General features: G+C 39.2%; 1 long non-coding RNA gene and 2 pseudogenes across 1 annotated transcript; 2 read left to right on the top strand and 1 right to left on the bottom strand.

The window, feature by feature from the left end:
• The first annotated feature begins 3635 nt into the window (after positions 1 to 3635).
• Positions 3636 to 5256, top strand: LOC121767030 (annotated as a pseudogene).
• A 9064-nt stretch (positions 5257 to 14320) lies between these two features.
• On the bottom strand, positions 14321 to 23206 carry LOC121766432 (annotated as a pseudogene).
• LOC121766482 lies at positions 16412 to 18432 on the top strand. The gene is made up of 4 exons (XR_006042989.1): positions 16412 to 16537; positions 17179 to 17711; positions 17832 to 18138; positions 18246 to 18432. It is a non-coding gene; the product is annotated as an uncharacterized LOC121766482 (long non-coding RNA).
• Positions 23207 to 24300: the final 1094 nt, after the last annotated feature.

Below are 24300 nucleotides of genomic sequence, written 5' to 3' on the forward strand. Positions count from 1 at the left end.
CCCTAATCTGACCCGAATTTGATTATCCATTGATGGCAAAAGTCACATCAGATAGGTTCCATATTTAAAACAAAACATGGCATGACAAATATTCACAACATCATTTTCGCATAAAAATATACTTAGGGCATAGCCCTTATTTATAAAGAAAGTCCACCTTGTAAATTTAAATTTTCTGAACTTGAATTCCTTTCCGTTCTTGAAAAACATGGCATGACAAATATTCAATGAAGACACCCATTGATTTAATGTACTCTCCAAAGACTAGATAAATTCCAATCCATCTCGTTTACTAAAAACAATAGGCCCAAATCTATAATTTAATTCACATTGCACACAATATTTAAATATAACAAAGCCCAAAACTTCTTCAACTTTTCTCACCTTACGTTATCAATGAACTCCCAAAATCAGAGAGCTCCAATTCCCCTTTTGTCTCACGCAATTCGCATCGATCTGCAACTATTTCTCTCCATCTAATTCACTCTCACAAGACCTCTCTCTCTCTCTCTCTATCCCTCCGTCTCCGACTCCGTCATCACCTCTCTCTCTTTCCCTTCACGCCGCTGCTATCATGCCCCGATCAGCTTTACTCCTTCTTTCTCTCTCAGGCTTCTCGACGCCGCAAAGGTTGCCGGGCTCCTCATTTTTTTCTCGGCTCGGCAGCCCCGAAAAATGGCACCCTGTCCAACCTCCGTCGCTGCCGTATCATCCCCAAACTCCCGCTGTCTCTGTCACTCGCCGCTCCTCTTCTCTCTCTCACATTGCAGCGCCACCGTGAGTCACGGCCGCTGTTGCCGACAGCCTGTTGCCACTGCCGGGATTGTCGCCGCCGCCTCAGCGCAATTCTCCGTCATCATAACTGCTGTCCGTCATGAGCAGCCACAATGGATCTTGATTATTGGTGGAATTATTGGTGGAAAGACTATCTACAGCAGTTTCATATATATCTGTCACTTGAAATACTACTATCATATCTCCCTTCCGTAACTGATTTGTAGAAATAATGAAATTGACTTGGGCTCAAAAACTAAGTGGGCTTACTCAAGAAAAATAATTGGACTTGTTACAGAATAATTGTAATAGGTCCAAACGTAAAATTATTCTCACGACAATAAAAAGACAAAAGTGAAAAATTTTCAGGTACCCAAACGACGTCCTGAAGAATAATTAAAACGGTAGAAAAAGTTGGGGTATTACATTTTTTGAATGTTTTTTAACTAATAATCCCTTCATTCTAGCCTAAGTGAGGCATTTATTTTGGCACATGAATACAAATAGTTATGTTTAGTGAATTAAATTATAAATAGTAAAGTAAAACAAATAATAAATTAAGAAATAGAAGAGATAATATAGTATAACAGATGAGGACAAAAGACAAAGCATGAGAGAGAAGTCAGATAATTAATTGCAAAATGAAATGTGTCATTTAGTTAGGACAACCCAAAAAGTAACACGTCTCAACTTCTTCTGTTCCCTCATAGTTGAGTCATTTTTCCATTTTAGGATGTTCTCTCATAGTTGGTTGAGTTCTATCTATATATAACACTTTTTCTCACTCTTACTTTACCCTCTCTTACTTTATCCTCTCTACTTTATTCACTTTCTACTCTATTTTCTATATTTTTTTCTCGCTTTTACTTTTTTATCTATCTATTTAATACATTAAACATCTATTTCTTGAACTCCATGCCATTTTTTTTTGGGCCATCCCATAAAAAAGTCATTTTATGGCTGACGCAGTCTCCAATAACAATACTCTTATCACCTTTTATTTCTACATTTCTCATACTTTACGAATTTTGCATTAAAACTCGTGCTGTCCACAAAGTCTCTATTTTTATTGAACGGATGGTAACATCCTAAAATTTAATGCATAAATTTAGCAGGCTATTCGATCTATAGGTTTCAGGGTGCATTGACATCCCTACTGAAAGATGATATTGTGGTTGGTACATTCTCGATATTTGTGAAGAAACCCGAGCATAGGCGTGCTTGGAAAGTTCTCAAACTTGTGCTCTCTTTCGACCCAGTCGTTTATGCTCTAAATGCTTGATAAAATGGAACGCTTCTCGGTACGTAGTGAGGAATGATGGCTCTTACTAAAGTATTTTGTGGTAGAATAACTTATATAGAATGAGAATCAAGGCTCCGTTACTAGATTAGGTAACAGAAAATATCTCTAAATGTTTGGTATAATTACATCTAGTTTTGTTTGTTATGGTAATTTGATATATAGCCACAATATTTATAGAATGAAGACCGATGGCCTAACTTCTAGCTTCCTATATAAGGTATCAATATAATTGTATAGCGACTATTAGGAATGGGTCGAACAACACTCCCCAAAATTAAAAAATTCCAATTAATAAAGGAAACATAATTCTAGAGCAACTATTAGGAGAGGGTCGAAAAGCATCGCCGGAATTTTTAAAAATTGAATTAATAAATGAAATAGCAACTATTTTTTAATTCAAACTATTTTTGACGACTTTCCTATAGAATCTTGCCACACTCTATTGGTTTCTTTTGTAAAACTAAGCAATCAATTAAATGCTTATTGGTCTCGGACAAACCAATTATAACGATTGATAAATAAGGATGTGAATAAATGATTCCGTCGTTCGTTTTTTCCTCGTCAATTTCCATTCATTTAACGAGCAATGAGCAACGGATTACTTTCTTCCTGTTATTAATGAATTAATTTTTTATTATTTCTCGTATTTCAATTTTACAACAAAAACAAACAAGTAATAATGTTTATTAATACTACCTCCGTCCTAGAAAGTTTGTCCCATTTTTCTATTTCCGTCCGTCCCATAAAGTTTGTCCCATTTCACTTTTTACCATTTTTGATAGTGGACCCCATATTTCACTTACTCATTTCTACTGACATTAAAGTAGGACCCACAATCCACTAACTTTTTCAACTCACTTTCCATTACATTTTCTTAAAACCCGTGTCGGGTCAAAGTGGAACAATATTTGGGGGACGGAGGTAGTATGAAAGACGTTATTATTGTGTGAGTTGTGGCCTGACGCCGAAAAAAGTGAGAAATAAAAACATGACAGAGAAATAATAATTTTCGTATTGCGTTCACAACCAGCACTACTAAATTGTTTGCGATATTTACAAGCTTAATAAGAGTATTAAATTTTATAATTTCATCCAACAAATTCAAGTACTTGAAATTGAAGCTATAAATGTACGGTCCTATTTTTTCACAATTGGATTATGATTTATGAGTATCGAATTAAATAAAAATACTCACCAATACAACAGTTTAAATTTTCATTCATATTCAGAAACTTGGGGCGCGTTTTCTAAAATTGTTAACTCATCAATGCAGTATATTAAAAATGTCGATACGATCGCATATCAATGTCAACACAAATTTGTGTTGACATTTTAAATATCAATGTCAACACAGTGCATTACAATATCACACCCCGAACTCAATAATAACTCATTACTCGTCGTATGCCTCAACCAATATACGTAAACCTAATACAAGTCTAAATTAATTTCAAGGCTATTTGCATCCAATTCCTCACTTCCCTCTATAAAGTTGCAAGCCCAATCTTAGAGCTTACGTACACATTAGCTCATAGATTCAAACATGGTAAACTCTAACATGAAAGTAGAAACAAGATTTAGCAATGAACTTCCCTCGTTAATAGCAATAGCTTTATGTTTAGTTTCACTAAGATTTTTATACTCAAATCAATTATCAAAAGTTCGACGGTGCCGCCACTTCCACCGGGCCCCACCTCCTACCCGATCGTCGGCAGCCTGCCGGAAAATGCTTCGGAAGAAGCCCGCATTCCGGTGGATACACAATGTCATGAAGCAACTCAACACGGAGATTGCCTGCTTGAAGAAGCATGACAGCGTCATTGCCTCCCGACCCGACGTCTCTTCGGCCCGCCTCGTCAGCAATGGATACCTTTCACCTTCCCTCTCTCCCTCCGGTAACTAGTGGACGAAAATGAGGAGGGTGCTGGTGTCGGAGGTGCTCACAAATGATGTGTTCAGACGGCTCCATGCAAAACGATTAGAGGAAGCCGATCATCTCGTGAGATTTGTATATAATCAATGCATCAATCCACATAAAAGTGAAGTTGTGAACGTGAGAGATGTAACTAGGCATTACTGTGGCAATATGATAAGGAAGATGGTGTTCAGCGAAAGGTTTTTTGGGTCGGGAATGGATGACGGAGGCCCGGGAATTGAATAGAGAGAACATGTAGATGGATTGTTCACCATTCTTTCATGTCTCTACGGATTCGCTATTGCTGATTTTTTGCCGTGGTTGGAGGTTTTTGATTTGGATGGAAATAAAAAGATGATCACAGGTGCCATCAAGAATGTAAGAAAATACCACGATCAAGCAATCGAAAAGAGAATGGAGATGTGGAAGCTAGGACTTAAGAGCGAGGATAATGATATTCTTGGTATTTTGATAAACCTCAAGAACTCACAAAATAGGCCCCTATTGTCAATTGAGAGATAAAAGCAGTCATTCTTGTAAGTATTTATTTGGCCAAAGTTGTTGATTAAAATCTTGTAATATATTATTATGACTTCATCATGGGAATAATATGATGTTGATTTTATAGGAAATGATGTTGGCAACAATTGATAATCCATCAAATGCAGTTAAGTGGACTATGGCAGAGATGATCAATCAACCCGACATTCTTGCTAAAGCATGTGAGGAGTTGGACCGAGTTATAGGTAAGAACAGGCTCGTTCAAGAATCAGATTTGTCGAAACTAAATTACGTGAAGGCTTGTCTAAAAGAGTCATTTAGAATCCACCCGGTATCACCATTTACTTTGCCTCACATTTCAAGCAAAAACATTGTCATGGGTGGCTATTTCATCCCAAAGGGTAGTCATGTGGTGCTTAGCCGCCCTGGCCTAGGTCGGAACCCTAGGATTTGGGATGAGCCTCTCCGGTTCAAGCCAGAACGACACATTGTTGATGAAGTCTCAAATGTCTCGCTTGTGGATCACGATTTGCGTATTTTGTCATTTAGTACCGGAAGACAAGGATGCCCCGCCCTTGAGTTCGGTTCTACCACAACAACCATGCTTTTGGCTAGACTTATTCAAGGTTTTAGCTGGAAGCAACCACTTGATACCAGTACTATTGACTTGGCTGAGTCTAAACATGACTTATCGTTGGCTAAACCCTTGATTGCTCATGCAGTGCCTCGGTTAGACTCACAAATTTATCTTCAATATGTGTGAAAATAATAATAATAATATATGCTTGTATTTGTATTATATTGTTGTATGTATTTATTTGAGGTATTTGTTGTGAAATAATTTGTACACTAAATTAATTCATTAGACTGTGAAATATTATGACACATGATCATGCATGACGATGGTGGTTTAGAAATATGTCGTACATAATTGGTTTTATAGTTCATATTGAGTGATATAGCTATTTTTAAGAAAGGAGGATTGGATTGTTGTAGTATATAACTCGGACATATGATACATGCCCATAACTCGAGAGTGTTGTGTTTCATCAACAGTGCATGGTTTACGTAATGAAATATGTTTTTGCAAGTTTATCGTCAAGCTCCAATAAATTGTTCTTTACATATACCTATTCCCACACACTCACCTATTGTTGGTTCTGTAAATTTAGCACGAGAAATGTTAGTAATCGACGAAAAACAATAAATAAATTCAAAGAAACGAATTAATGCAAAATACATAGTTCCGTGGTTCGGTCGTATGACCTACATCCACAGAGAAGCTATCAACCAATTTATTCAACACTCAATGACAATAAAAAAAAGCTCGTCAGAATCGCTCGAGAATCATTCAAGAAAACAATCGCTTAAACTTGTGAGCTCTTAACTACAATATTAATCTCCTCACATAGAAATGATTATTGCTCTCTTTCTTATCACTAACTGAATCTGTATATGTATGTGAACTGAGAGAGCACACATATCGCCCAACAAGATTGAGCTCAATCCAAGCTCGCAAACCCTTCGGTTGCAAATGCCTACAGTAGCCGTTGGAAACAAATTTTCAAACTTATTCCTATTTTCAACTTGGTCCTCGGTTTATGACTTATTCAATATGCATCCACATATCTTACAAATTCTCCACCTAGGTCATGATTGAATAATCTGACCACCAAATTCAAGCAATGCTTGAGCTTGGAACATGGTAAAGTCTTAGTCAGTATATCTCATGCATTCTCTTTTATGGACACTTTCATCACTTTCAGAACCCCTTTTCACTTCATATCCAATGAAATGTAACTTTACATCCACATAGTTTACTTCTCTCATGGAAGGTCTGGTGTTTGGTGAGGCAGATAGCACTACTATAGTCACTGGAAACAATCACGACTTCTTAGTTTATCCCAAAATCAGAGAGGATTCTTCAACCAAAAATTCTCCTTCATAAACGAAAGATGTGTCAGATGTGTGACTCTCTCATGTCAAAACTTACAGCAAAATTAGAGTCACAGAACCTCACTAATGGATCTTGATCACTGCCCTTAGTGTCTGAGAATAGAATACTGTAATTAGATGTCCCTCCTAGATATCTCAAAATCCAATTTGTGGCAACACCATGGCTCACATTTGGTCTTGTGCAAACCATTGTGCAAATCATCCCCCATCAAACTCCAATCCAAACTACCAAAATATATATCAACAACAAAGTCATCCAATGAAAGAATTCAAGATCAATGCTCAGAAATTAAAAGAAGAACGTTCCTTGTGTTGATTGACAGTTATGCAAAAGAACAATTGGTAGAATCCAAAGAATTTTGAGTAAATGTGAATTTGAAATGTGGGTGTGTGAATGATGTGGAGAAAATAGAATTTAAAGAGGGAGAGGGAATTGGATACTAGGGTCACAAGGAATAAGAACGAAAGAAGGAAGGAAGAAACATATCATCTACACAAAGTAGCAGGAGTTGCAATGAGCATATCATCTACACAAAGTAGCAGGTAGGCTACTGGTATGCTCTCCTTTCTCTTTATGAATATACAACTTTCATATCTTGGTTTTTCAAAACCAAATTCCTGAATGCACTCATCAAATCTCAAATACCACTGTCTTGAGCTTTGCTTGAGACCATACAAAACCTTGTGGATTCATGAAAAGCTGTCATATAAGCGAATTCCTTATAACTTTCCGGAAACACAAACACAAGTAAAAACAGAGAGCAACAGCCCCTCGTAGCTATTATGTTCCAGATTGAAACATGGGATGCCTTTCAAAGCCTTAACCCGCACTACTATCGTCTTAGTAGAGGGAAGTAAGGGTCGAATCCCACAGAGATGGTTGCGAATGGAGTTGGGGTTGAGACATTTTGGGCGGTTTTAGCTGCTGCCACACTTTAAAAGGGGGTTAAGATTAACTAAGAATTTAAACTGCTCAATGGATAAATTAAATTGATCAAATCAAACGTGAACATTATAAACGTAAACCACCAACTGATCAACTAAACTAAGAAAGCGAAAAGCATAAAGCATCTTGGGACCACTGACACTACCTGCGAACTACAAAAACTGTGAAAACTAGGAAAAGGTGACAGGGACAGATAGACACCGATTGTCTTCTTCTCTAAGAAATGAAAATTGAACGACAAATAGACAGATCTGAACAGAGCATAAGCATTAAACATAAAGCAACACCGATTCAAAACTGATCATATGAATTCTTAAGCAACAGAGACAGATCTAGAGAATTGACTACTTCTTCTTGCAAATAAACTAAACTAAACACCATCTACCTAGGCAACGAATAGCAAAAGAGCTGAAACCAAATGCATCAAGATTTTCAAGAAAGAAATCAACAGATCCAACACGACTACAACTAAAAATTCCATTTCATTCAAGATCGGCAAAGGAAATAAGCAAACAGAAGTTCATAACTCAAATGGCACGATCTAGTAGACTAGAAATGAAACCTGAGTAGCTTAAAAACAGAACAAACTGAAACAAGTAGCTAACTACTAATGTTAAGCACGAAAATAGAAACTAAGTGTTTGAACCCCTCGAGAAACAAAGAAAGCAAACGATGTAAATGATGGTGGCTTGAATTTGACTCCTCCTCTAGCAAGGACAGCATGCTGAGATGTGGCTCCTTCTCTCCCGAATGGCTTCTACTCCATACTAAGGAAAGTGGTGACTTGAGGTAACTGAAGTGAGGAGTGTACGTGTCTGTTCTTCAATGCGTCTCATCCATATTTATAGGACAACTTCTTGGGCCCAAATCCCTAGGGCAAGCCCACATGACACTTTTACCGGTATGCCCTTCTGAGATGCTTTTTGTCTTTTCTCTCTCATGTGACTCATCCTTCTAAGTGCTGGGGTCTCAACTGATAAGCTCGCAAGCGCAGTGGATCAACTTGACCTCATTCTTCTCTTTTCTGCTCCATTTCGCCGAGTTGATCAAGTTGCTGCTCAACCTGGTGCTTTCCCGTGCTGCTGCCCTGCACACTCAAATCTAACACACTTTTCGCCCATTACCAGCAACATTAGTGAAATAAACCCTATAAAACCATGCTTGTATTGCGCCCCATCAAACTGCTCACACTTAAATCATGCTTGTCCTCAAGTATGAAATATCAAAAAGAATTAAAGGGCAAGATGCATGCATGGATTCCTGACCAATTTCTACGGACTAGCGACTATTCACAACACTGACTTAAACAGACTCCTAAGATTAACACTTATCTATGAATTTTCATGAATGAGACTGGTTTGTTTTCAGGCTGCATCCCCCACAAGCTTATGGTCGTTCTAGATACTCTGCAGTCTCAAATTCTTCCCTCCCCATTTTACTTAGTCTAATCAGCCTGTCCATTCGTCAAGACAGCCCCTACTCCAGCCAACTGTTGGATTCACTCGGTCACTCATTTCTCACCGGAGATGTTAGGACCATTCTCTCATTCATTTTGTCATACCACTGATGCCTTGAGTTCATGGGCGCATGCTAGTTCCTTAAGGTCTTACTCCGTCTATTTCCATCCCCTCTTCTGGACTTCGTCCAGCTTATCAACCGCGTCTTCCGATTTGCTCAAGTCTTCATCGGGTATAATTTGATGGGAACAGCAAGCTCTGCCCTCACCACCCCCGACCTCTACTTCACTTGGTGTATGGGGAAGAAGATCAAGGTTCACCTAGGCTACTGGTTGGCCCAAGCGTGCCACCAGATGACCGCAAACCCTTCTCGTCACATGTACACCTGCCATATCCTCGGTGCCTACCTCCAGTGTAATGTTGTGATGAAAATTGCCAAGTCTGCACCCGAGGTGATCATGTGTGAAGCTCCAGAGCTATTCAGCGTGGAGTACTTCTTTAACAAAGGTCTCCTGTACATGGATGGCTCGGATGTGTGCTTTTATGAAGTAGGGAAGACAGAGCCCGTGGTGAAGCGAGAGGTGGAAGGAGCAGAGGCATCGACAAGTATGGATGGTGAAGAGCTGAGGAAAGAGATGCTAGAAGTTCGTAAAGAACTTACTGAAGTCCGTGGAGAGATACAAGCGCTGAAAGGAAGCATTGCTGACTGGGCAGAGAAATCGTCCCTGCAGAACGATCGGATGGCTGATGCGGTCACAATAATGATGAAGATGGCTGACTGGCTTGAGAAAAAATTTCCCTTGACCCAGAAAAGGCTACCTCCTGGAGCCAGCAGTATGACCAGGTAACCTAGTCAAGGAAGCTCATCCCTCCAGAAGCCCACATCCACATCCAAGCCTGTAGCGCCCCTGTCCGAGAGAAAGCCCATGTCTAAGCAACCCGAGATCGAGGAATAGGAACCGTTGTCGCCGGTTAAGAAGAAAGTAAAGATGAACCGCCCCAATGTACCACCCAAGTCTGGCTCCCGTGGGGGCCAGACTCAGAATTGATACCCCCCAATGACCAAGTAAATTTACATTTCAGTAATTTTTGTTTTATTTTGTCTTTTGTATATTTTGCATGTTTGTGTTTTTGAGTCTGTGAATGTGTGTTTTTGTGTTTAGTATGTTTTGTTATGTATACATGTGTTATCTCCCACTTGGCCCAATCCTTGGTCTAAGTGTGAGAAGTTTGGGTTTATATAGCATGTTTGGTTTCTGTTAAGCAATAGTGTCTTCTCCCACTTAGCCCTGTACCCGGTCTAAGTGTGAGAAGTTTGTTTTGTACATATATGTTTCGTGTAGCATGTTTGTTTAATTCTGTGATTTGGTTTGTGTGCGCACCAACTACCATGTTTCCCCCCTTCACTAGGATGGCTTGGAGACAAGCTTTAGTGAAGTGGGAGGGGGGAGGGAGTTAGTGCAGTCTGTGTCCAGCATGAGTAGAAGTTGTTAGGTCTATGAGTCATTTTTTTTAGGAATTATGTGTTTTTAGCATGAGCTGGTGAATATAATAAGGCAAGATTCCCTTAGTGAGAGTAATTGAAGAGAGGATGCACGTCAACTTTGAGGCCTTTATCCTTAATAAACTGAAATCGGTTTGGATGAAGTGAGGACGATAGAGATGCCTTAGCTGACCTAGTTGTGAGTCCCCACCATAAAAGTGAGTTATAAGCTTAAACACTTTACTCTAACATGTAAAAAGAGGGGCTGCCATCTGATGCTTAGGGAGAAAATATAGAAAGGAGGAAAATAGTGGTGAAAAGCAAAACCTCGTGGGCCTGGGAAAAGGGTACTGGAGGTATAAGCTAGAAGAAGTCCAGGAAAAATGAGGTATAAGCTGGACGAAGTCCACGGGAGGAATTAAAATATATATATATATATATATATATATAATAAATTTTGGAGGTATAAGCTGGACGAAGTCAAGGAAAATTAGGAGGTATAAGCTGGCCGAAGTCCAGAATGAGCAAAAAGAAATCCAAGGGCAGGAAGCAATAGTAACCTGACCCGGGAATTAAGGGGAGTAGGAAGCTGTAAAAGGGGAATTCTCATAACCCGAAGCATCAGTGGTGTGGCAAAAATTGAAGAGTGATCGATCCTAACATCCCTGGTGAGGAATGAGTGATCGAGCGAATCCAACAATTGGTGAGGTTGTAGGCTATCTTGACGAACTGACAGACCGACTAGGTGGAAGAAGCGAAGGGGAGGATTTGGAGACTGTAGACAATCAGATTGACCTTAAGCTTGTGGGGATGGCTGCCTAAAAGTTGAAGCTAGTTCATGCAAATATGTTGTTTTCTTTAAGTGTTTGTTTTTCTTTGTCGAGACAGTTTATGTGTCTAGGTCTAGGAGTTTGTGTTTTGTACGTGTCTTTAGGGTCGGTCATAGGATAACCATGCGTTGAAATTCACCTTATTTCTTCTTCTTGTCTTTATACTAGAGGACAAGTATGATTTAAGTGTGAGCAGTTTGATAAGGCTAATTTCATGCATCGGTTATGGGGTTAAATTCAATGATTTCCAGGGTCTAACACATGTTTTAAGCCAGGTGTGTGGAGAAAATCGCCAGACCCAGGAGGGGAAGAAGATAATCGTCTGGCGAAGGAATTCAGCAGAAAAGTGAGCAGAAAATGAATAAATTGCCAGATGGAGGGCAAAGTGGAGAATTCAAAAGGAGATTCTAGAAGATCGACTCCTCATCTATAAATAGAGAGCACGCGACACACATGATATCATCACTCGCATCACATTTTCGCTTTTAGCTCACTTTCCACACACTTCTCCACACACTCAATAGGCAATTCATGGGGGTTCATCGGGAGTTTTTGAGTTAGTTGATGTGTAACACCATCCTCACGAAGGGCGAAGAAACAATTTACCGCTTTCTAGTTAATTTCTTTTGGAATTTCGTCCGAGACTTCGCTATTCGAAGCTCGACCCTCTTGCTTTTGTGAAGTTTAATTCGCGTGGTTATGAAAGTTTCATTTTCTGTTATGGCTATGTTTGATTCTGAGTTTGATGTCGATTTCTGAGTTCGAAGTTGATTTACTCGTTTGGATGCTGTTCGCACTTGATTTGTTGGTTTGGAGTTGAATTGTGGTTTAATTTGTTTTCGATCGGAGTGAATTTGTTGAATCGGAGTTGATGGAGTTGGGATTGATCGTTGTTGGGTTCAGATTGCTTGGATCCGGAGTGGATTAAGCGTTCGACGTATGAATCTGGAGCAGAGTTGTTGAATTCTGCATGGTTGTTGATGTTTGGTTTCTATTTTTCTGTTGCTTCGTCTAGTAGATGTAGATCTGTTCAATTTCCGGTTAATCGCTATTTCCGACGTTCGAATCATCATGCTCTGTTTTGATCTGGGTTTATGCTCTATTTTCTCCATGTTTATGCTTGAATCGTTTGAAGATATGATGGTCGTTGTTGGTTAAATTTCAGAGTTAGTTATGTGCAGCTTTTCATCCGTACCTTGCTGTTTTGGGAAAATGGTCCCTACTGCATGTTTGATCTCTGTTTCGCTAGTTTAAGCAGTCTGTTTGCTAGGTCGAGGAATTTTCATACTGTTTTCATGAGTCGTTTGAGAAGCTATGTTTCCTAGGTCTAGCTGGTATGTAAATTTCATTTCCAGTCTAGTAGTTAAATTCAAAATCCAAAGTTGCGTGGCAGCAGCCAAAACCTTTTCCAAAACTCTCTAAATGCATCCAAGCGCATCCGTCTTCGTGGGATCGATCCCTACTTCCCTGTACTAGCCAATAATATAGCGGGTTGAGGGTTTTGAAACGGGAAATTATGTGTCCGACGACCTAGACTTTGAAAGTTCCTTGAGTTCCTAGACCCAGTGATCTAGCGAATCCTCTGGACCCGATAGGCTTGATATAACACACTGAACACACTGCAAATCCCTGTCTTTCAGTGTGTTAAATGGATGGTGGATAAAGTAAGAGAGATGAAAAAATAAAGTAAAAATGAGAATTACTTTTTGCTAAAAATAGAAATGATTCAATTAACTTGGAATTTCCCAAAATAGAATAATGATTTTATTAACATGGAATGGAGGGAATATAAAGTTAATAAAGTATAATAAGAAAAGATAAAGAGTGATTTAAAAGTAGAAGAAAAAGAGAATCTACAGATAAATTAGAAGAGGAAAAGGAAAAAAATGAATATGAGAATAATTTTGATGGTCGATCTAAAATAAAAGAAATATGATCATTTTGTGGGCGATGCATGTGTAACGTTTTTCATTTAGAACAATTGTGCATGGTTTCTCCTGAACGAATAAGACAGTTCAACCAAGGTTAACCATTCACACCACATATTATTAGATAGAACAATTGTGTGTGGTTGTGTACACACACAAAAATGAGTGAATGTACTATTTCTTTTATTAGAATCGAGCAAACAAAAGAAATGAATGACTGTTACAAAATCAATACTGGGAAGTCTAGCCTAATCAGTTGCTAGGTTGCAAAATTAGCGCTAATTAGATTCGCCCCTCGTAGAATTCATGGTAATAATTCTTAAATTATAGTAGTAATAAATAGAGTAAATAAAATAAATTTAGACACCACAAAAGATATTGTCTAATTACACATTTTTAGTCAATTATTGACGTTAATAAATGTTTCTACAGACATCACCTATACTATACAAAATGTCTTCAATCTTGGTCTCACAATTAAAATTAAATCATTTAAGTTTCCATAGTAACTAATTGCGTCTCAAACCTGTCCTATAAACTATTTGTTTCATTCTAAGTTGAGTATTTTTCATTCGGCACAAAATTTTTCGTAGTTTTGCATTGTGAGTTTAAGTGGAGAGAGAATGGAGAGAGTTATGTTTTTATATGAAAAAATTGTATCATTTATAGTTAGACATTCTAAAAAATATGTTACTTAAATGAGAAGATGAAATATAATGTTACTGGTATTGCGCATTATGTGAATAAATTGCTAGAATGACTCATTGATGAGGCATTTGGTTTATGACATTTTGTTTTGCTAAGCTTTAAAATTCGACCAATTTCATCTAGAATGGCAATGACTACGATGAGAATTTTCTAAGCCTTGTACCTATGTTGCCATGTCAACTTAAATTTGGATTGATATATAAATATAAATTTGTTAGAAATGCTAATTTGCATTATGGAAGGTGCATACTATACGAAAAAAAATCAGCTAATTTAGTAGTATGTTCCAATTAACTTTATTTTTACAAATTTCTTAAAGAGTTGAAACCTTCTACATTGGCAATGACAAAATTATTTTTCCAATAATTAACGTAGTCTTACTAAACTTTCAACTTTCCAGCACACAGCTGATAAGTACATGAGATGATAAAATACAAGTTAATATTAAAAGACAACAATTGATAACACACACTTATAAATATGATGCAATACATATATATGATCCTAATTTTGTTTGAGTTAAAGGTAAATTTGTGAGTTCAAGCGCGGCACTGCATGAGCAATTAGAGGCTTAGCCAATGCCAAGTCATTTTCTGACTCAGCCAAGTCAATAGTATTCGTAGAAAGTGGGGGTCTCCATGCAAAACATTGAATAAGTCTAGCCAAAAGCATCGTGCTCAGGGTAGAACCAAGAACGACTCCAGGGCATCCTCGTCTTCCAGTACTAAACGACAACATGTGCAACTCCGGATCCGTAAGCACGACTACTGAGTCTTCATCATGAACGTGTCTCTCAGGCCTAAAGCGGAGAGGCTCATCCCAAACCCTAGGGTTCCGCCCTAGGCCAGGACGACTAAGCAACACTTGGCTCCCCTTTGGGATAAAGTACCCACACACCACTGTATCTTTGCTTGAAACATGTGGGACATTGAAAGGTGCCTTAGCAAGAATATCGATTTCTGCCAAGTCATCACATAATTTAATTTAGGTAAATCAAATTCTTGAACAAGCCTATCTTTACCTACCACTCGATCCAATTCTTCAGATGCCTTAGCAAGAATATCGATTTCTGCCAACGCCCACTCAACTGCATTTGATGGATTATCAACCGTCTCAATCATTATTTCCTGTAAAATCAGTCGTTCCTGATTATTATGCTTTTATAAAAACGGTTGAGTACACAATCTTTTAGATACTAAAAACTTACAACAATTAATGCTTTGATCTCTCAAATGGACAGAAGCGGCTCATTTCCTGACTTCTTGAGGTTAATCAAAAGATCAAGAATATCATCTTCATGTAAGGGTTGAGAGCAATTTGTATGAAGTTGAAGAAGGTTGAGAGAGAAATGTGCGAAGAAAAATATCGTATATCGCTGGAGAAAAAACGAGCTACAATCAAGAAAGGAAAAACTTGGGAAAGAACAGAACTAACCACTATTTAACCTAACAAATCTAACGGCTAGTTAGATCCAACGGCTACGACCTAATCTTCAAACTAACACTCCATCGGACGGCTGCTGAGTGTTGCTGAGTTTGTGATGCTCGATTGAGCTTCTCTTTTTCTTCCTTGATCTGTGCTGATGCAATTGAGCCATCAACCTACAAACCTCCACATTGATTGCTCAGAATGCCATCAGTCCATCTTGCATACATTCACAAGCTTCATGCACAGTTCAAGCTTGTTTTTGGGCAACGGCTTTGTTAGCATATCCGCTGGATTCTCAGCCGTGTCCACTTTGAATATCTTCACCTCACCCTCCTCTATCTTCTCTCGGATGAAGTGCAAACGTACATCTATGTGTTTGCTCCTTTCATGATACACCGGATGCTTAGCTAAACATATTGCACTTGTGTTATCACAACCAATAGCCACCGAGCTCTGAGTTATTCCAAAATCATTTAGTATCCCTCTAAGCCAATAACTCTCCTTGACAGCTGCTGCAAGAGCCATGAACTCGGCTTCTGTGGTGGACAAAGCAACCACAGCTTGAAGGCTACTCTTCCAACTTATAGCAGATCCAAAGAGTGTAAAAATGTAGCCTGATTGGGACCTTCGAGTGTCCATGTTCCCTGCATAATCAGAATCTGACCAGCCAACTAAAGGCTCATCTGCTAACTCCCTTGCACCATTAAACAGAATTCCCAAGTTGCTGGCCCCCTTCATATACTTCATCAACCACCTCAAGGCTGACCAATGTTCCCTCCCATAATTTGACATGTATCTAGAAGTTGCAGATACAGCCTGTGCAATGTCAGGCCTCGTGCTAATCATTGCATACATAGTACTCCCTATTATACTAGCATAGGGGATCTTCTGCATTTCTGGTGCATCTTCATCAGTTTTAGGTAGGGATGTCAATATAACCCGGACCCGATGGGTTAGCCCGAATAGCCCGGTAAAAATACAGGGTTAGGGTTGCAATTTTGTAGCCCGAATTTGAAATCGGGCTATTCGGGTTGACCCGATCGGGTTGTCGGGTTGGCCGGGCTGACCCGGTCGGGCTTCGGGTTGGCCCATCGGGTTGCTATTTTAAAAAATTAATATTGATGTTTAGTGATTTAACTAGGGTTTCTTACCTTATATAATTATATTGATGCGCAGCCTTTTTCCAAATCCACTTCCCTTCTTTCTCAAATCTCAGTCCGCATCTAGGGAATATCTGTGATCCCAGTTTAATATCTCAGTCACGCCTTCCTCACTGTCGACGACGGAGATCCGCCGGAGCAACTTGAGGTCAGCGATTTCTGTCTCCTTTCATCTCTGATATTTACTTCGATTTATGATAATCTATTGTTAAATTGTTGATCCAAAATTGGAATTAAGAGGTATAATTATTAAACTAGATTTCTTTCGGAAAGATATTTGGGTTTGGGGTTTGGATTCGTCTGAACCACCCTTGCTGCTATATCCTTGTGGCGTGTGGTTTAGTCAACCTTGTTACATAAACATTATTATCTTCATCACTTAGTAGTATTAATTATAATACTACGATTAGTTGATTACAGCCCTCCATTAACGAATATATAGCACATAGGATTCAAAGTTTATTTCTTGAACCGCAAGCTGAAATCTCCCTATTTAAAACCCTCATTATAGTCCACACACTGCATATCAGTAAAAAAATCTTTTTTTTTTCTTTTAAGTGTCCATATTAATTTACTTTGTTAAATGTATATATAAATTCACTAATTACTTTGAAATGATAAATTTAAATGTTGTACAGTATGGAGTAATATTTAATCAATGTCTCAAATACATTATTTTCATAAGAAATACTATAAGTTCAGAATAAATAAATAATCAGTAACATACTACATAGATAAAAGACTCTTCTATTAATATATAGATTTTGTTTTCTACTTTTTATGTTGCAGTTGATCGATGTGGAAGACTCATCTCCAAGTTTTGTTGAGGGAATTCAGGAAAGTAATGAAGATGTACAGATTCTAGATGATTCTAAAATTAAGAAAAGGAAAACATCTGACGTTTGGAATCACTTTACGGAGGCAAAAGAGTCCCAAAAATATCCGAATATCAAGATGTAGTGGTTAAGTCTATGGCTCTTAAGATGAAACTGAAATTTGATAAATATTGGAAAGAGTATAGTGAAACACTCTCTATAGGAGCAGTGCTTGATCCGAGAATGAAGTTCAAAGTTTTGGGCTATTTTTATTCAAGAATTGATCCTCTTACAAGCAAGGATAAAATTTTGAAGCTGAAGATGAAATTGTATGCTTTATATGATGAGTATAAGAAAAGGGGTGTTGGGGTATCTTTATTTAAAGTTCCTCAAGCTAGTAGTGGAAGTTCTAGTTCTCAAGTCAGAGAACTTGATTTCATGGGTGAAGAAGTAAGGGGAGGAGAAATTAATCAAGCATTGCTGAATTGGGAGGAAGACGACTTTGCTGTAAGTTTTTTTTCAAATATTTCATGTACTTTTGTAAGTTAATTTTTATTCAAATATTTCATGCAATTATAGTTGTGTTTTATTTATGACTTTGACTATTTTCTAATATTAATGTTGTAGATATATAAGAATCAAGCAGGTGCAACTTCTGAAGCAAAGTCACCGTTGGATGTTTATTTGGAGGAAAGTCATATGGCTGAAAATGGTGAGCTTGATTTACTCAAGTATTGGAGAGATAATGCATCCCGCTTTGGATAACTTTCTACAATGGCATGTGATGTGCTAAGCATTCCTATAACAACGGTAGCATCAGAATCTTCATTTAGTATTGGAGCGCATGTTTTGAATAAATACAGAAATAAGCTCCTTCCTGAAAAAGTGCAAGCTCTTATTTGTTTACGTAAATGGTTGCGTGGATATTCCAATGGTAAGTTTTTTTTATCTTAAATTATCAAAAACTATATAATATATTTTTTTTGGTAAGTTTTTTTTATCTTAAATTATTAAAAACTATATAATATCTCTTTTTAATAGATGATGAAGACTATGAGCTTGATGCCAATGATCCAGTTGATGCTTCAAACGTTATTGATGTGGAAGAGCGTCATTCAAATGCGTAGATTTTATTTTAATTGTACTTCGTTGTTTCTCTTAAACATGTAATGGGCTAAACCTTTGTGATATTTGACTACTTATCGTACTTTAATATCTTTAGTTTTAAGTTTGAACATAGATTGACATGAAAGTAATTTATATGTAGCTCACGTAGTGTTTTTGACTATGCGAGCTTTTTGAAAACACTTTGGCCCGAATAACCCGACGGGTTAGCCCGAAACCCGAAGGGTTAGGGTTAGGGTTAAATTTTTACAACCCGAAAAAATCATAACCCGAATAGCCCGTACCCGAATGGCCCGACAACCCCAACGGGTTAGCCCGAACCCGAACGGGTTGGCCCGATTGACATCCCTAGTTTTAGGCGCTTGATCCATTGATAGTTTATAATGCTGGCTCATTGGAACCGAAACTTCCTTTGCATTGTCGAGGCCAAACTTTCTCAACATCCTCAATACATAATCAGATTGAGTCAGCCAAATCTTCCTTTCTTCTCTATTTCTTATCAGTGTCATGCCCAAAATCCTTTTGGCTGGCCAAGGTCCTTCATTTCAAATGCATAGTTCAAATCATCTTTGACCTTTTGAACCTCCTTCATGCATGCTCCGGCTAGTAGCATGTCATCAACATAGAGCAATAAGAAAGCCACAGCAACTCCACCAACCTTCTTGATGTAAACGCATTCATCATATCTGGAACTCACAAAACCAGTAGCAACCATGTGATCATCAAATTTCCTATGCCACTGCCTCGAAGCTTGCTTTAATCCATATATGCTCTTCTTAAGGAGACAAACCTTTCCCTTATTTTCTGGTTTGATAAAGCCCTCAGGCTGTTGCATGTAGATTGTCTCCCTAAGATCACCATGCAAGAAGGTGGTTTTTACATCAAGCTGCTCTAATTCCCAACCTCTATTTGCCACAATAGCCAGCAATATTCTGATTGATGAGTGCTTTACCACCGGGCTGAAAACCTCATCAAAATCAATCCCTTGCTCTTGTGTAAAGCCCCTAGCCACCAATCTAGCTTTAAACCTTATCCCTTCATTTTCTGAAGCTTCAATCTTTTTCTTGAAGATCCATTTGCAGCTCACAACTCTCCTTCCATCCGGTTTCTCCGCCAACACCCAAGTGCCATTTTTTAACAGAGATTCTATCTCTTCTATCATAGCCCATTCCTTACTCTCCATGACTTCATTGTAGGAGCAAGGCTCTGAATACTCAACCTCCTCCGCAACCAACAGAGCATAGAAAAGGAACTCAGCATCTGAATACTTAGCTGGCAGCCTGATAGTTCTCCTGGTTCTGTCCCTCGCAAGTCTCCAATTTCCCAGACTTGTCGGTGCTGGCACTAGTTGTTGTGCATTTTCTCCATCTATCACTGGATCATTAGATGCTTCAGGAGTATCATTTAATGGTTCAAGCTCCACCTTAGTTGAAGGCTCCACCTCAATAACTGAAGTGGAACTAGTTACTGCACTGTCACTGTTGTGTGTCTTCTCTTTGAATGGTAGATCATGCTCCCAAAAAATCACATCTCTGCTAATTACAATCTTACCATTCCCAGGCTCTATACACCAAAGCCTATATCCTTTAACACCTGGCTGATACCCGAGCATGACACACTTCAATGCCTGGGCTTCCAACTTGCCTTGCTTCACATGAGCAAAGGCTTTGCACCCAAAAGTTCTAAGTTCAGAGTAACCACCATAGCTCCCATACCATCTGAAATCAGGGGTCTCCCCATTCAGGCTAGAAGAAGGGCATTTATTCATAAGCTTGGCCGTGGTAGAAGCTGCCTCTGCCCAGAATCTTTTTCCCAATCCAGAAGGAAGAAGCATACATCTAACTCTTTCCAACACTGTTCTATTAAACCTCTCGGCCACCCCATTTTGTTGGGGGTTCAATGGCACCGTTCTATGCCTCTTGATGCCTTTAGACTTGCAATACTCATCAAACTCTTTAGATAAGTACTCCAGTCCATTGTCGGTTCTGAAACACTTCAAACATGTCCCTTTCTCTGTCTCTACTTCTGCATTCCACTCCTTAAATCGGCTGAAGGCTTCAGATTTCTCCTTCAATATGTACAGCCATAACTTTCTTGAGTAGTCATCGATTATACTCATGTAGTACCTGCCTCCTCCAATCGATCTCTCTTGAGCGGGTCCCCAAAGATCACTATGTGCATAATCTAGAGGTTGAGTGGATGAGTGAGTGCCTCTAGGATAGGGCAATTTCTTGGCCTTTCCCAGAACACACTCCTCACAAGATATGGTCTCATCACTGTCCGAACATCTCAGAACTCCCTTCTTCACCAATTCTTTCACACTCCCGGCTGATGGATGGCCCAATCTGGTATGCCACTGACTCAGTGTGCAAGATGTTACCATATGTGCTTCCCCAGATCTCTTGTTACAGATCAATGCAGTCATATAGTAAAGACTTCCTCTCCTTTCTGCTCTCATGAGTATTTTTCCATCTTTACACACCTCCATCCTTCCATTGGCAGACCTGAATGAACACCCTTTTCTTTCCAGGAATCCTAGTGATATTAGGTTCCGTTTTACATCAGGAATATACCTTACGCCGCTTAGAACAATTGAAGCCTTTGTATCATCAGATTTCAACCTTACTGAGCCAATCCCCTGGATCGAACATACCTGATTATTTCCCAAAATGACTGAACCAGTGGCTTCTCCTATCTCCTCAAACCACTCAATGTTTGGACACATGTGGAAGCTGCAACCGGAGTCCATGATCCAAGACCCCAGAACTCGATCATCAACAACGTTTACAACCTCATTGATCTCCTCATTTTCTACCCCCTCAGCCGAGTTTACCGCTTTTCATTCACTCTCTTGCTTCCTCTTCCATGCGAAGCAATCTTTCTTTAAGTGGCCCGGCTTCTTACACCAATGGCAGGAGCGGGTTTCCTTCTGCCCAGGAGAAGCGTTCTTGAAGAATTCTTGAGGCTTCTTGAATGGTTTCTTCGGCTTGAACTTTCTTACAGTGAGGCTCTCTGCATTTGATGCCGCGGCCTTCAACTCACCCTTTTGAAGCTCTTTGCTCTTAAAGTCGTCTGAACTTCAAGCAATGTAATAGTTCTGTCCCGTCCATACAAGAAAGCATCACGAAACTGATCATAGGAATGTGGTAGGGCATTGAGCAACAAGATCGCCTTGTCTTCATCACCTATCGATACATCGATATTTTCCAAATCATGAACCGCTTTGTCGAACTCTTCTAATTGCTCCAAAACCCCAGTTCCCTCCAAGAACTTATATGAGTAGAGGCGCTGTTTCATAAACAGCCGGTTCGCGAGAGACTTCGTGAGATACAGATCTTCCAACCGAGTCATCATATTCGCCGCGGTCTTCTCCTTTGCCACTTCACGCAGCACTTTATCACCGAGACAAAGCACAATCGCACTGTGCGCCTTTGCCTCGATCTCAGCCTTCTTGGCCATGGCCTTTTCATCTAAGACCTCCTTCCCTTTCTCATCCTTATCGTCGACCGCAAGCGCCGATGCCAGGCCTTGCTGGATCAACATGGCTCGCATCTTCATTCTCCAGAGGGCAAAATCATTCTTGCCCGTGAACTTTTCCGCCTCAAACCTAGAGGCCATCAATCTTCGCGGATTCGCTTCCAAAGAGACGTAAAATCAGCTCAAACTCAAGAACTTCACTTCGACTTCCCACAGACGGCGCCAATTTGTAAGGGTTGAGAGCAATTTGTATGAAGTTGAAGAAGGTTGAGAGAGAAATGTGCGAAGAAAAATATCGTATATCGCTGGAGAAAAAACGAGCTACAATCAAGAAAGGAAAAACTTGGGAAAGAACATAACTAACCACTATTTAACCTAACAAATCTAATGGCTAGTTAGATCCAACGGCTACGACCTAATCTTCAAACTAACACTCCATCGGACGGCTGCTGAGTGTTGCTGAGTTTGTGATGCTCGATTGAGCTTCTCTTTTTCTTCCTTGATCTGTGCTGATGCAATTGAGCCATCAACCTACACTTCCTCACTCTTGAGGCCCTTCTCCCACATCTCTATTCTCTTTTTGATTTCCGGATCTTGATACCTTCTCACATTCTTAATCGCATTCGTTATCTTCTTTTTATGCCCATCCAAATCCAAAACCTCCAGCCACGGCAAAAAATCAGCAATGGCGAATCCATAGAGGCATGAAAGAATCGCGAACAATCCATCCACATGCTCTCTCTCTTCAACCCTCGCCCCCCCATCCGCCATTCTGGACCCAAAAAACCTCTCACCAAACACCATTTTTCTTATCACATTGCCACAGTAATGGCGCGCTGCATCTCTCACATTCACACTTCCGTTGCTGTCCGGATTCTTGCACTGTTTGTACACATATCTGACGAGGTGATCGGCTTCCTCGCTTCTCTTCTCATGTAGCCATTGAAACACTGCATTTGATAGCACGCCCGACCTCATAACCCTCCTCATTTTAGCCCACTGGTCGCCCGAAGGCGACAGAGCCAGCGTCAGGTAGCCGTCGCTGGTGATCTGGGCTGATATGGCATCGGGCCGGGAGTCAAATACGGCTCCTGCTTCTTCAAGAACTCTCTGGAAAGTTCGGGAGAAGTGACAGTGATGACGTGGACTCTGCCGTGCTTGATGCAGGAGATTTTGGTGTTGAGGTCTTGCATGAGGTTGTGTATCCATCGGAATGCTGGCTTGTTCGACAGCATTTCCAGGAGGCTGCCGACGATCGGGTAAGCGGTGGTGCCCGGAGGAAGAGGCGGGGACGTGGGACTTTTCTCGGTGGATTTAAGTTTGTAGATGAGTAGTGAAATTAAGCACAATGCTAGTAGCAATGGTGGGAGATTGTTGGTGAGGCTTGTTTCGATTTTCATGGTTGTTTTTCTGAGTTTCAAAATGTTTGTAGCTTGATTTGATACCTTGCATCTTGGCCTTGCCTTTTATAGAGGGAAGTTCCTCTACTAATCGAATTGAAAATACTATCTTTTGTGCATTGCACGAGTGTGATACAGTATATATAAAAGCTAACACTATAAATTACCATCAAATACGATCAACACGAAGGTCAAGGCATACTTAATTACTACAGGAGTTTTTCTTGGTAAGGAGCTCTACTATGTATATTAGCATTGTCAACGAAAAATAGTCTCATTTGTAAGCGAAACAAGTTTTAAAGCGTATTGTTAATGTAACAAAGAGAGAGAAACAAAGGATAACTGTAAATTACAAGAGGGAAGGAAAAAGCAAAAAGGGTGAAAAGTTTCCATTAATACAAATGACATCGAATATAAAAACAGATAAATATTCGTAAAAATACAAAAAATATGCGCATAGAAATTGAAAAGAAAAAAAAATATTTAACATGTGGTTTAAATTCACTAAGAAAACAAAACTTGAGTTTGCATGGATCATTAGTAAAGAAAATTGAAATAATACTTTATAAATTACTTCTTCGTCCGTCATCATGTTTTACGGAAAATGTTAAGAAAAGTGGGTGGAAAAAAGTTAGGGGAATATAAGTCTCATTTGTATATATTAGTTTTAATTGAAATGTTGGTGGAATAAGTTGGTAGAATGTGGGACCCTGTTATCATTTATAGTAAAAATGAACCGAGGTGGAGGGAAACGAGAAGCAGTGTATAACTCGATCTACGATCGAGTGCGAGCTCAAAGAGGAAGCTGCAACGAATGTTGAAATCGCTTCCATTAAACCATTCACTGGCCTCATGCTACTCTGTGCTAAGTATTTGCTCCGCAACAATGACAATTGATCAACTATAGCCGCAACAATGACAATTGATCTACTATTAACTTGGGAATGCGTGTTTTACTTTCATGTTTACTAAAATAAATTTCTATCCTCCTACTATGTATCTCTATATTTCATTTTCTCTTTTTCCATGCTTTTAATATCTACATATTTTATCAACTCATAACTATGAAATTTTGAAAAAGCCGCCACAAGAAA

Source organism: Salvia splendens, chromosome 15, assembly GCF_004379255.2.
Source record: "Salvia splendens isolate huo1 chromosome 15, SspV2, whole genome shotgun sequence".
In the NCBI taxonomy this organism is placed as follows: domain Eukaryota; kingdom Viridiplantae; phylum Streptophyta; class Magnoliopsida; order Lamiales; family Lamiaceae; genus Salvia; species Salvia splendens.